This window comes from Poecile atricapillus, chromosome 20, assembly GCF_030490865.1.
Source record: "Poecile atricapillus isolate bPoeAtr1 chromosome 20, bPoeAtr1.hap1, whole genome shotgun sequence".
Classification (NCBI taxonomy): domain Eukaryota; kingdom Metazoa; phylum Chordata; class Aves; order Passeriformes; family Paridae; genus Poecile; species Poecile atricapillus.
Genome location: NC_081268.1, coordinates 882,222 through 895,953, shown reverse-complemented (window position 1 = coordinate 895,953; position 13,732 = coordinate 882,222). Strand labels below are relative to the sequence as shown.

The 13,732-nt window shown below is 43.7% G+C and overlaps 1 protein-coding gene across 1 annotated transcript in view; it reads left to right on the top strand.

Moving 5' to 3' along the window:
* Positions 1 to 13,732, top strand: part of LMX1B (LIM homeobox transcription factor 1 beta) — an 83,962-nt gene that overhangs the window by 35,368 nt on the left and 34,862 nt on the right. The gene's annotated exons all lie outside the window — the stretch shown is intronic.

The following is a 13,732-nucleotide window of genomic DNA, read 5'->3' as shown; positions in this document are numbered from 1 at the left end:
CCTCACTGTGTAGAGCTGGAAGGAATATGTCATTTGTCTAGAACTTCAGGACAAATGTTATCCAACCTCAAAGAACTGCTCATATGGAAGAAGATGTAGTTATTGGGTATGTGATCTGCTCAGTGCTGAAATTATTCCTGGGATCAAACAAGTGGAATTGACTTCTAGTACGTGTCCCCGTAGGCCTAAATAGAACTTGGTTTTCTCAGATTCTGGATTTGTGCTGGTGGTAAATAAAATCACTAATGTATCATTTGAGTCTGTAGATGTTGACACAGAAGTGGTGAGGACCTGGAACATGGTCAGCCCACTGCTCTGCTAGCAGTCGTGCTGCTTTGTGCTGGCCTTGTTCTCCAACTCACAAAAGGAGAAATAACTGAGATTTGTCTTGTCTTGGGCTGACAGTATAGCCAAGTGATTGCCAGTCCAATTTGGCAGTTTTTAATCATTTTATCTCTGTTCTCTTCTCTCTGGGGAGACAGGCAGTGTTTAGCAGTCTGCTCAGAAAGACCTTGGGGCTAGTTTCAGCGGCAGTGGCTCAGAGCTCCGATTATTAGCTCTGCTCTTAGGAGCACACTGCGATCCTTCCCAGGGGAGTGGTGTGAAAAATTAACACAGGCTTAGAGCAGCAGTGCAGCAGCAAGCTATGTAACTGTAATTACTCCATTGATATTCCTCACACAATAACACTGTCATCAGTCATTTACATAAACTTTTTCTCCATGAAGAGGGAATGGTTGCTTATAACCCTATTGGGTGCTTCCAGAGCATGCATTATACATTTTATTTGTTCTAATTTCAGACTCAAGGCCTGTAGGAATAGAGTGAGGAAACATGCAACCTTTTTGTTGTTTTCTTTTCTCTTGCAGCAGTAAGTGTGACACTCTGCATGTGTGAGCATGCAAGCAGGCAAAAGTGTGTCTTGACAGGGTTGTGGGAATTAATTCCAGGATCTGAAGTGTTCAATGTAATTTCAAGAAATACAACAGTATATTTTAAATATTTTAAACAGTGTAGTAGGCAAGCTCTGTTCCAGGTCCCAGTCTCTCACCATTTGGTCTACAGTCTCACCAGACTGGGTCTACAAACAGCAAGTACTGCTGGGCTCTAGAACTCCTTGAAGCACACTGGGTTTGCTTAGATTCCTTTTTCTTCCACAAGCACATGGCAAGGCTCTGTGCCCTCTGCCTATACCAACTGTCCTGTAGCTCTATTTCTTTTACTGTCATCAGAAAGAATGAGTGTTTAAGCCACAAAAGTGCTCTTCCTGCCAGCAAGTGATCCAAGAAAACAACAGACAATAAGTGGTTAGTGAAATTTAAAATTAGCACCATCCTGTCTTCTGCCAGGGACACTCATTTCTATTGCGTCCCTCTTATCATGTAACAGACAGAGCTACACAAAGCAGATTACCCTTCTCCAGGTCAGAGCTAGGCAGAGATGAGCACCCCAGAGGCTGTGCCCGTGGGTGCCTTCTGAGGGTCAGGCTGTTGGGGTGGGCACCGTGCCCTGTGCTCCTCAGACACAGGTGCCCACTGGAGTCCTGGCCAGCCTGAGCAGCTGGGCATGCCTGTGTCTCAGGGTGTGCAGGGTCCCACAGCTGCTGGGGCACCCACCTGCAGAAGGGGCTACACAGGAGGCCATTTAGTGCTCAGCTTCACTAGGGACAAAATGTCCCTGTTCTCCTAGCAGGAGTGTTAAACTTCTGTAGATATTATGCTTCCTCTAATTAAAGTCTTTGGAGGTATTCCTGGGGCCAAGACTAATAATGTATTCAGGAGAATAATCACCCTGTCTGGGCTGCAGTGTGTTTATTGATGGCGCCAGGACCTGCTGGTGCTGCCCATGCCCTGCGCCGCACGGCCGCGAGCCCTGAGGGGCACAGCCGCCCACGTCGCTGCCACGGTGAAATCCTGAGCGCTGCAGCACGACACATCTAGTGGGAAAAAAGGCACATGATAGTCAAATTTCAGTTGCTGAATATTTAATGAAGCCTGCAGTGTTTATTTGGTTAGCCTGTCGATTTTTATCGTTCTGTCAATAGCTTCTCATATGTGGCACGGTGATGATCTTTAGCAGCCTGTCCCCTGGGAGCCAAAGCGCTAAATGCAATTATGGATTTTATACCGCAATGTGTTTGATATTTCCAGTGATCTAATTTGCAGTCTGGTAGTTTATTGTTTGGCATTTTAATGGCGTTCAAATGCTACGGAAAATTTGATTTCTCTGTATAATTCATCCTAACATCATTAATGCTGGTAGCTGAATGGCATGGATTTTAGAGGGCTAAATATATAGGAAAGTAATTTTTTTAATATGGACCAAAATGAACAGAGTTTTAACTAAAAGGAAAACCATGTTGTATTTTTTCACACTTCCTCTTTGTCACTTTCCATTAAATATTAAGATTACTTTGAGGAAATGGTGAAACAGATGCTTGACCTTACCAAACAAAACACAAGTGCACCGTGTTGCATTTTGGAACCTTCACCACACAGCTCACAGCTCCTCAGCAGCCTTGTGAGAGAGAAACAGAATGAGAGCTATTAGATTAAAAAGTCTTTCCTGGCAGTTTCTCACTTCTGTTCCAGACTACTTGTGATTGATAATTAATCCTCCATGTATATTTTTTCCTCTTTTGTAGCTCACAGAAGTCCTGAGCCAACCACTTGAGTAGATGCATCTATTTCACTAAAAAAAAAAACCAAAACCAAAACAAAACCCAAACCCACCACCACCACCACCAATCCCAAGCCACAGTGTGGTTGAGTTTTGGGTCGGGGCTGTTGGCAGAATGAAGGGGCACACAAAACTGTGTGGGGCTGAGTTGCTTGGAGGAGTTAATCATGGTGTTATTTTACACATCTACAACACTTTTATTGTGCAGTAACTCATGAGTTATGGGTCCTCTGCAACTGCAAAATAAATCCTTTAATTAACCACCTACTCAGAAACAATTTAACCTCCTCAGTGTATCTCATAAACTACATTAGCCCCAGATTTATTTAGAATAGTGTTGGGCAAGTGTGATCTATTTACATTAAGGAGTATATGCCCTTTGTTATGTCAAGTATTCTGGGACAAGAAAATACAAATCTATTTGATATGGTTTCATCCATGGTTTTTAATGATTTCCCTGAATGTTTCCCAAATAGAAGCAAACACGCTTTTTCACTGTTAGATGAAAGAAGACAGCGTGATAACCATTTCACTTGGGCAGGTAGTATATGAATTCATTCCTTGTTGTTAGAGACTGTTTCACAGAGAACAGTGTTAGAGAGAAATGTCAGTCTCCTCTGACGTCCAGTGAAGTCAAACTACACAGTGGCATGTTGACAAGAAATGATTCTTTTTCTTGAGTGCTGAAGAATTTGTTTCTGTCTTTCAACAGAGGTGAACACAAGTCCAGTTTGTGTAATACATCTTACAGGCTGACAGAACTAGAATATGCTTTGTGGTTTATGAGTTTAAGAACATTAAAAGAAGTTGAAGAGAGTTCTTTTAATGTAACCAAGTAGAAAAGATGATAAAAAAAAGGAGTCACAAAGGAGCAAATGAGGTGCCAAAAGCAGTAATAAATAAATATAGAACATTCAGCTGGGTGTTTTGCAGTGTTGGGCTGACTGGCCTGTTTGCTTTCTGGATGATTTCTTACATCTGCTGATGTAGAGGTTTCCAGTATCTCTCACAGCAAGGTAACAGGGGTGCTCCCTCCACTTGTGCAGTGAGAGGTACTGGAAACATTGATTTAATTTGTAACTTATCTCAGAACTTTCCCCAAAATAAATTTTGCTTGAAAAAAACCCTCAATTTTTCTCTGAACTTCTTGAGTGACAAGAGCACAGGTGATCATCTAGAGGAGAAAGTGTCAACTGCCATATTTCTTCCAATGGGGAAAAAGCCCTTCTCTGGTCCTTGTTTGGCTTGTACTTGTTTGAAGCACTGTTGGGCACTTGGTTTGCTTGTGCCAGGAGAGGTGGTGTGGAGGTGACCTGGAGTCAGAGAGATCCTCGGCCGGACCCTTCTGGAAAGCTGCTTTGCAGGAAGGCCACTCAAGGGTTGGAGGGGATCAGATCACAGGCAGCAACTCTTTTTGGGGCACTGAAGTGCAGATGAGAGCAGGGGCATGACCTCAGCAGGGGACTGTGGCTGCTGGGAGCACAGTCCTGCCCTCGTCTCTGCTGTGGCCTCCCATGACAGTCACAGGCTCAACTGGGAGCCCATCTTCTGCCACAGGAGGTGCAGAGGGAGGGGAGCGCAGGAGATGGCGCACTAGGTGACAGGAGTCCTGCTGCTGTAAAAAGGAAACAAAGCATTTGGAGACTACTTGGTGATACACAGACTGTGCAGTGGCAAGTGGGCTAAAAAAAAGACTAGGCTAAATAGCTCACTGGAAACAGGCTAAACCATCATACAACTGTGTGATCTCCAGAAAATATATCAAACCTCCACGGTGTTACTCAAGCTCTGGCCTAGGATGTTTCAGCTGATGCTTCTGTTTGCAGGAATGACGGCTAACAGGCCCTCCCAAAACTGTTGAGAAACCTAGTTAGCAGGAGTTAAAAAAAAAAAAAGCCACCAAGTTGTGGTGTGCTGCAGGCTAATGACATGAGGCCTGGCCCTCCAAGTGATCTGCTAGCAGATGATGGATGGATGTGCACCTCACTCAGCAGCACCACCAGCTTTGCTCCATTCTTGAATATCTGTCAAGATGTTAAGTGGATGACTGCAATCAACAGTGAAATAAGACCTGTGTAATCTGATGTTCCACTTAGAAAAGAAAACAGAATTCCTACCACCTAATATGAGACTACACCAGCCAGCACACAAAGGTCTTTCGAGCTGGCCAGGTATCTGATAAAATCTTTACACCTCATTATCACTTGTAATTTAGAGATAGGGATACAGCTGTACCTACAAACAGGGCATGATGACATTTCCAGGGATTTTTTATCTGTGTTCCTTTCCAGTGAATAGCTCTTCCTTCATACATATGCTTTTCTATGATTTTTAATGTGTTCTTTTATTCAGATTTTATCTGGCTGAGAAGGGAGGGCTGCCTGTTATGTCCTTTGACAGTTCATGAAAATTTTTGTAGATTAGCAAAGAAAGCAACCTTCTACTGTTCTGGGAGGGAAGTTTGGATTTGGTGAGTTCCATTTAGTCAAGTTGTTTTCTAGAAGGCAGCAAGGAACGTAACATTTACTGGTAAAATCATGGCAAAGATTATTATGGAAGGTATTGAAAAACACATGGAGTAAAATGCAGTCATCAGTCATAGCTAGCACAGCTTCATGAGGGGAAAGTCCTGCTTGTCAAACTTGATTTCCTTCTACAACAGGATAGCCCACCTAGATGACCAGGGGAAGCCAGCAGATGTAATCTGTTGGGACCTCAGCAAAGGTTTGATACTCTCATATTATGCTTCTGGACAAACTGTCCATCTCACAGCTGGATAACCATGTGATGTGATGGGTGAGCAACTGGCTCATGGATCAAGTACAGAGTTACAGTGCCTGGGATGACACGAGGCTGACATCACTGGAGGGGTTCTGTGGGGCTCCATCCTTGGCTCTTCAACATCTTCATTAATGGCCTGGACACAGGACTCAAAAACAATACTAAATTTGGTGATGACACTAAATTGGGAGGAACAGCCAACTCCCTTGAGGGCAGAAGGCCCTGCAGACACATCTCAAATCAGAGAGGACCAGATGAGGACACTTTGTTTGGAGAAGGAGGATGAGGTCAGACCTGGTTGTGGGCTTTAGCATCCTCATGAGGGGAAGCGAGGGGCAGGTACCAATCTCTTTGCTCTCATGACCAGTGACAGGACTCAAGAGACAAGTGGAAATCTAAATTTAACTGGAAATAGTTCTTGAAATACATATATTTGTCATATAAAAGGAAAGCTCTTGACCGTACAAATATCTAAGCTGTTCTATTTGTTATTAATATCTCTGGATAATAGAAAAGAAGATGAAGACTGTTTAAAGAGAAAAGGTAAGAAGGAAGAAAGAAGGGAAAGGATGAAGGAAAGGAGCAAGGTGAGAGAACAGGCTAGACAGGCCCAGGTAGTGATTAATGAAGATGTGGAATTTCCCAGGCACTGAGGCAGCAACTTGCCAAAGTCTGGAGTGGGGCTCTGATGGCGCTGCAGGTCTGAGAAGGGAGACCAGGTCTGGTGGAAGCTTATGGCAGATGTCTGCTGTTCTCCCAGCATGATCTGTCACCTCTCTGGGCTGAAAATAGTCTATGTCCCATCTCAGGCAGTGCTGTACAATGTACCATGAAACGGCTTAATGCTGTAGAAAATTGTTAATGCAACAGAACAGAGCCCCTTGAAAAATCAGCTAAGGCCTCATGATGTCTTTCTGGGTCCTTTCTGACCCCGTTCATGGGAGCATCACTTCACACAGAAGAGTTGAGCTCCATGTGGCTGCTCCCTGGGATCCTGGAATACTGAAAGGTATCTCTGAAACTGAGCCCAAACGCTGCCCCTGCAGCTCCTCAGCAAAACTCAGACCTGTGTCCTGGTCAGGGGGAGCCCAGAGGAAACAGACTGTTTCACAGCAAAAGGAAAGCCAGTTTCTAACACTCCCATGCTCTGTATTATGGCAGGTTCTGAGTCCCTGTCTAGGTCATCAGTAGGTTCTGTCTTCAGGATAATGCTCAGCCATGGATCCTGAAACACCTGGTGGCTCTGAGTCTCCCTTATTTTAGTACCTGCAGATGAAACCCCCATATATAGGTAAGGACTCCCTGATTTAGCAATGCCAGTGTGCACAGTATACACATAAATAAGTTCCAGGCAAAAAATACAGGGACTCCTATGGGAAAAGACAATTACAGATTTCATACTTTCTGGGAGAATGAAATGTCATTGAGACACGTCAGCCTTTCTCAGGGAAACAGGAAAGAGCAGCAGAAATTATTTTAATCTGACGAATAAATTACCCAGGTAGGAATACCTGGGTAATGGTGGATCAGCTCGAGAAGGAGAGATGGGGAGAGAAGACATGAGATGTGGCTGCTGTTCCCATGGCTGCTTTAGCTGCAGAAGGAGCATAAAAATGTTCAAACCCAGAGAATGGGCTCCACACCACTGAAAGGCAGCATAAGAGGTGCTTGAGCCCTTCTGAAAGGAGGGGGAGCCTATGGTTGTGTTGATAGACTTAAGCCCTTTCCAGCCTCTCTGCAGCTGGGTAAATCTCCCTAGGATTGGGCTGGCTAACAGAAATATTGGCATTCCTCAGTGCTGGGTGAGAGAGTACAACTGATTCATTTCTTTGCTCTGCAGAGTAATTCTCAGCAGCTTCTTTTTAACTGAAAGGATCAAAGTCCCTAAATGAGAATGTGGTGAACTTGATACTTCTTCACAAGCCCAACAGACATGGACAATATACGTTCTGTAACCGAAACCTTTTGGGGTTTGTGTAATACAATACTCTTTCTGTAACCCCCACCCTTCCCTCCATCCTCTTGACCCTGATGCAGCTAAGGGACTGGACAGTAGAAAAACATGTCAAGCATGAAAAGCAGCAACTTGAGGGCAAACATGACCCCTCCACTGCTAGTTACTGAACTTCTGAAAGTGCATCAAGCAAGCAGAATCAGCTAAAAAGGGAGGCCAGGGACACCTCATGTTGTGCAAGATGGGAGGTGAGGTCTTTGCTCTTTAGAACTAAAGTGTTTTGTTTTAATCATGGGGAGAGCTGCTGGCTTGGCACTGTGTGAAATAGATTTAGAAATCCTGAGGAAGGAGGAATTTCTCAAAACAGTAAGAAAAACAAAAGTCAGCAACAGGGAAGAATGGGCCAGCATTTTTACCACAGGAAATGTGGAGGATACTGAAAAGAGAAAATTAATGGCACTGGGAGTATGATCCTGTTAACCATTATTGTTGACACCTCATCATTTCCAGACTAAAATGCCAGCTAAGGCCATGTTTCACTTCACACTATCTTAGGTCATCTTTGTCTTACCCAGAGAAAAAGAAACTCCATAATAAAATGGAACACGTCATGAGAAACTCCTTTGTGTGTGCAGTCAGCTCAGCAGTCAGGACACGGCTGCAGCAATCCTCTGCTTGATTGCACCAAATATTGTGCTGCATTTTATTTTCTGAGGTGGAATAAATGTTCCACTCAGAGGAGTGGAAAATGCTAGCTATACCTATTTTAAACACCAGAGTAATGCTTTATAGCCCATAGAGGGATAATTACAAAGTACAAAATCACAGATTTTATAGCACATTTTCCCGGGAGTGCAGTTAGGAGAACAGCATGTGTCATGTAGCCAATTTAGATAATGATTCTGATAAAGATAAACTGTATTGTTTATAATAAGTAATTGGGCTGACAAAGGCCCAAAAGACACAGAGGAGTACTGGAGCTGCAGCCCTGGACCGTGGGCATTGGCTCCTGCCTCCCGCTCGCCACACGCCTGGCTCAGAACCGCAGGACAGGTCACTTCCTCAGGAACAGCAAATGGACTAAAAATGGCTCAAAAGTTTTCCATGGCTGAGATCCCAAGGTGGTGGCTCCAGCGAGGGTCTGTGCTGGTGAGGGATGCACTTAAGGGAGACGGAGCAGCTGTACTGGGAGACCCAAGACCTCGGCACCCAGAAGCCTGAAAACAGGGAAGGACAGCCTTGGCTTCCTTGCTCCCAAGGAAGTCCTAGGGCTTGTTCAGAGCTCAACCATGAAGAATACTGGCCTGGTAAATATACAGTGGCACTTTACCACAGGCAGAAGATTACTTGTTGAGTAGATTATCTCTCCTGAGATAAGGCAAAATCCTTCAGATGCAGTGGAGTATCTTGCCAGGCCTATTAGCACATGACAAGATGCAGTTTGGGTCCAGTGAACCTCTATCAATCACAAGATGAAGTAAATCCCTAATTATCATTTAATTGCTGCCTTCAGCTTGAGCTGCCCTTCTTCACAGCTTTCTGAATCCATTGGAGATTAGGTTGTACTAAAATGAGAACCGTAAAGGGCCTGGCAAAGGTGTGAAATTCCCTGGGTAACTGAATTAATGGCAGCGGGTTCTGCAGCTGGGGGGGTTCTGCTCTCTCTGCAGACAGAATGAGTGAGGGCGAGGGCTTTAATGGGGAATTGGAGGCGATAGCTCTCAGCCATTTGTTCACAAGAAAGAATGACATAGAATATGCTAGTTCGGCCAGGCTCAAGGGAACAAAGAAAATACCACTCACAAACGTTTGTTTTTATGCTAATTTTGTGGAATTATGTTGTGAACTATTTTGTTAAATAAGAAAAAGTAGTAATATGTTTGTGCAGGGAGGTACAAGTAGTAGAATATGAGCATGGGTGACTGTTTTTTTCTGGCCATTTTGAAGTGGATTGACATACAAATTTGGGATATTTGGGCTCCAGTTTAGCTTTTAAGTCAGGCTCATTGTTGATCTGTTTTCATATGCGCTGCATGGCAGGTGTGTTTTCTAAGTAAATTGCAGCATCAGAACAGTTTCTCATGATGAAACTGACATCAGTAGGACACTTGTCTATACTATGTAACTTTGCAACATCAAATCCAATTTCAAAGATAATTACAGGCCATTAGTGCCTGACACAGAGTTTAATAACAGAGTATATATTGTGGTGATCTTCGGAAATGCATAAATAAATAAGTAAATACACGAAGTAGAGTTGTCTGGCTTTAAAAATGAGCTCTTAAAACTGGTATTGCCTGAGAAGCAGGCGTAGTTGGAACTGGTCACTTAACCTCATTAGATGAAAGACAGAGCACTATAAATCCATCATTTTACTAGTCTGCCTGGCAAGTAAATGCTCCTCTTCCCAAACAACACTGTTTGCAGTGCCCTGGAACAAGGTGAGCTGGGCAGACATAATACCTGGGAGCATGGGTGCCACATTATGAAACAATAAAGCCCTGCTCCTCTTGGTAACATGCTAATCAAGCTGTAGGATTGTCTTAGCAGTGTTAAACATAAGCAGGGCACTGGATGGCTCTAGTTGACTCTGTTCAGCTCTCCCTTTGCAATCATTAGGGGTTTTAAATGTCTCATTGTGTTGTTTGCCTGCACAAAGCTGGTTTGTGGCTTGGCACAAAAAGTATCCTTGAAGAGGGAAGTGATCTGAACACCATGTGCACTGAAGAGATTCTCAAATTAGCATCAAAACAAGAAGTAAGGGTTACATAGTGACTCTGGCAGGTAAAAATACCAGAAGACTTCTGATTATTTAACTTGTAATGGATCACGTCAAATTCTGCTTGTTCCTGGGAAAGCAAAGGTGAGCCAGCAGTCCTGAGACTGGTGCACTCCAGCTGCCCGGGCCAGGGAGGGAGTGTGTGTCCTCTGAGCTGCTCCCATGAGCTGCTCTGTGCCCACAGTGTAACCACACAAACACAGGGATTCACACCCCCTCAGTATGCCTTAAGGTTTGCTATATTGCTGTAGAAAGTTACGCTGTAATGAATCAGAAGCTCTTTGCCTCAGCTCTCTCTTTGAGCATCCTGTGATCCCTTCTAAGCAGGGGGACCTGATGGCTTGTGTCCTGGTTTAGGAGTCACCCTAGGAAAGCTCGGTACCCCAAAGCACTCACTGCAGCTACAGCACAGCCCATCGTGTGTGGAGCTGCACTTTGGGTTTTGTCCTTTTATCAGTCTTGACTGACACTTGGGGAAGTGTAGTTGCAGCACTCAAAATCCTTCTCTGGGGAATAATTTTATCCACAGAGCAAGAGGTCCTAACTGAGTGAAGCCAAGCCACCCCTGGCACATGCAGCAGAAGCTGTGACTCCAGAAGGACCTAAAGGTTCTCCTGCTCCCTGCCCCATGGAAGGAGCCGGCCCAGCCCTGTAGCCCAGCCTGGCAGAGGCTGTGCCAGCCCGGACAGGGTGGGCTGCTGTGCCCAGGGCTCGGTCCCAGGGAAGCACCTTCCCCCACACCAGGCAGTTTGTCTGACCCGTGGAAGGATCAGGCTCAGCTCAGCACTCAGGGCATTTCCTGATGCCACTGTCCTTTCTGGACATTACTTTCTGCCCTGACTTTGTCAGCTCTCCCCCAGCAGACTTCATGGCCAAAGGTGGCCCTGCCTGCGTGCCCCTGGGCTGGCTGGCTGGGATTCCCTTGTGGTCATATTCAGCTGGAGCTTGCTGTGGATAGGCATAAATCCACAAATTATAAATAAGGGGTTAGGATTTTGCCCTTTTTAGACTAAGTTTTATTGCTAGACTGAAGACTCGTGTAAGTTTAAGGTAGAAGGACTGGATCAATATTTAGGAAAATTGTAGTCCTATTTAGGACTTCAGTTAAAACAGAGATTTATTTTAGCTTTAGCTACAGCATCTCAAGGACTTCTATAAAATATTGTCCTTTTTTATGAACATAAACCATACAGTATACATCTGGATTACTAATTCAGAAGATATTTGTCTTTTAAATGCTCATTTTCTTTTCATAACTGAGGCTTCTTGAAAGATCTGAAGAGAGAATATAAAAATAATCGTAAAAGGAAAATAAGAGAAGCTGTGAAAGGTCCTTCTGCATTTCAGGGCTCAAGGCAGTGGCCATGGATCCTCTTGCAGGCCCATCACTGTTAGAAGCAGAGCTGGGCAAGTGATTAATTGCAGCATAGGTATTAACATTGCAAGGTACCTTTGAACCTGTTTAGGTGTTAAATAGTGGGCTTAGGTCAAGTGTGAAGCCAAAGAGTAACAAACATGACTCATTGACTGAATTGCAGAGTAGATTTTTTTCCTCCTGTATTCTGTTTGGTGTCTCAGGTGGGGAAAATTATGCTTATAAGACCAAAATGTGATTAAGAGTGGAGCTCTGTTTGCTTTGCAGCTATTAAGATGTAAAACTGAAAAACATTTTTTTAATTTGTCCATTCCTTGTGCTATTTTTTCCACTCCAGCTCCTTTATACTTTCTTTTTTTTTAATTATTGTCTATTTCTCAAGAATTCTGATGGAAATTTTTCTTAACTCACAGAATTTTTTCATAATATGAAAAATAATTTATTTCACTTGGAGCTTGCTTTGCTCACAACCACAATTTCTCATATTTTTCCTCAATAATAAAATAAATAGACCATAATGGGGAATAAGGAGTTTACATTCCTAATGGAAAGAATACATCTGTGGAGATGAGTTTCATTAAACTGTTAACTGAAACAGTGACTTTAGAATTGATTCCATCTTTAGCCAGTGTCATCAGTGCTCTACAGAAAACTGTATTTGGGAAGTATTCTTTATTTAAGATAAGCAAAAAACATGGAAGAAGGCTTCCTCGCCCTCTTTTGCTGCTCTGGGTCAACATCACAACCTCTTGATTAGATTTGGAACCTACTAATTAGATATAATTCATTACCTGCAAGAATGAGATCAGAAATCAGGAGCTGCTTTTCCGAATAAGGCGATCCTTCCCCTCATCCATCATGGCTGTTAGTAACCAATTTAAAGACAGACAAATGCATAACCAGCATTATTACCTTGTCATAAATAGTTAGGGAGAAAGACCTGGAATAACCTGGCATTATAAATGGTTTTTATCACATTATTTTGCAGTTATTTGTCAGCCACTTTGCGTAAGATAGATGTAGAACAATAATCAGATTCTAAAACAGAGCAGTGAACAAGGTTTTGCTAATTGTGAAACCTCTTCTGTTGGCAGAACTCTGTCATGGGGCACAGTTTATGAATTTCCTTATGAAGAAATTGCACTGAGCGCATCTCCATGTTTGCACTTGAAAGTCTAATGGGCCAAAAAATAGGAAAAGAGGTCTCGTCCCCTCCTTCAAACATAGTGAGATGACAGCAGCTGGCATCATGGCTTGTGTCCCTGTAGGACTGTTGAGCCAAGGGACATGTTCCTCAGCTCTTGTGGGTTCCTAATGTGTACAGATCCTGATGCAGCGTGCTCCATCCTCCACGGAAAGGAGCCTTGCACCAAGATGGAAGGGATGCTTCTGCCATGGGAGGTTCTCAGAAGGGCAGACAGGTCCCTTGGGTTGGGATTTTGGTGATCACAAATGTCTGATAGAAAGAAGTACATGACTGCTAATACATATTGCTAGTTGCAATAAGATTATATGGAGATGAGAGTGACCACTGTCCACAGCACTGAGCACATGATGCCTCTGGAGCACTGCATTCCCATCCTCCCTGGGGCGGAGGGCATGGAGAACTGAGCTGCGGTGCCCCCCTCTCACCAGTGCCTGGGCTTTTCCCAGTGACTGAAGGAAACCAGGATCTGTATCCAGGTTTTAAAGAGGCATGCTGAAGGGAATATGAAGGCAAGGTTCTGCAATATAAATCCAAAACAGTTCTCTCAGCTCTATTTACATTTAGATAATTAGTAACTTCAAATTGAAACCCCTACTATGGAGAATAGCATCAGGCTGTGACTTATGCCAGGGTTTTAAGGATCATGGGAACCCTTCTTGAAATTAGGAGATTTCAAACATGGAGGAAGGTTTCAAGCTTGCCAAGGGAGGCCTGAACACCCAAATCAATGGGCACCTTTCTGTGGGAAGAGATATAGAACTTGAGAGTGGGGAGCTTGCACTAAGGGCAAGTGTGAGGGGAACAAGATCTTCAGAGATATTTCCTTCTGATAATAAAAATATTGAATATGATTTATATTAAAGCATTTAGGGGAACAGTTTTAAAAGCAACAGAATTACTAGTGTGGTTGAGATGACAGAGAACACCTCCTCTGGTGTCAGAGGATACAGAGCTACT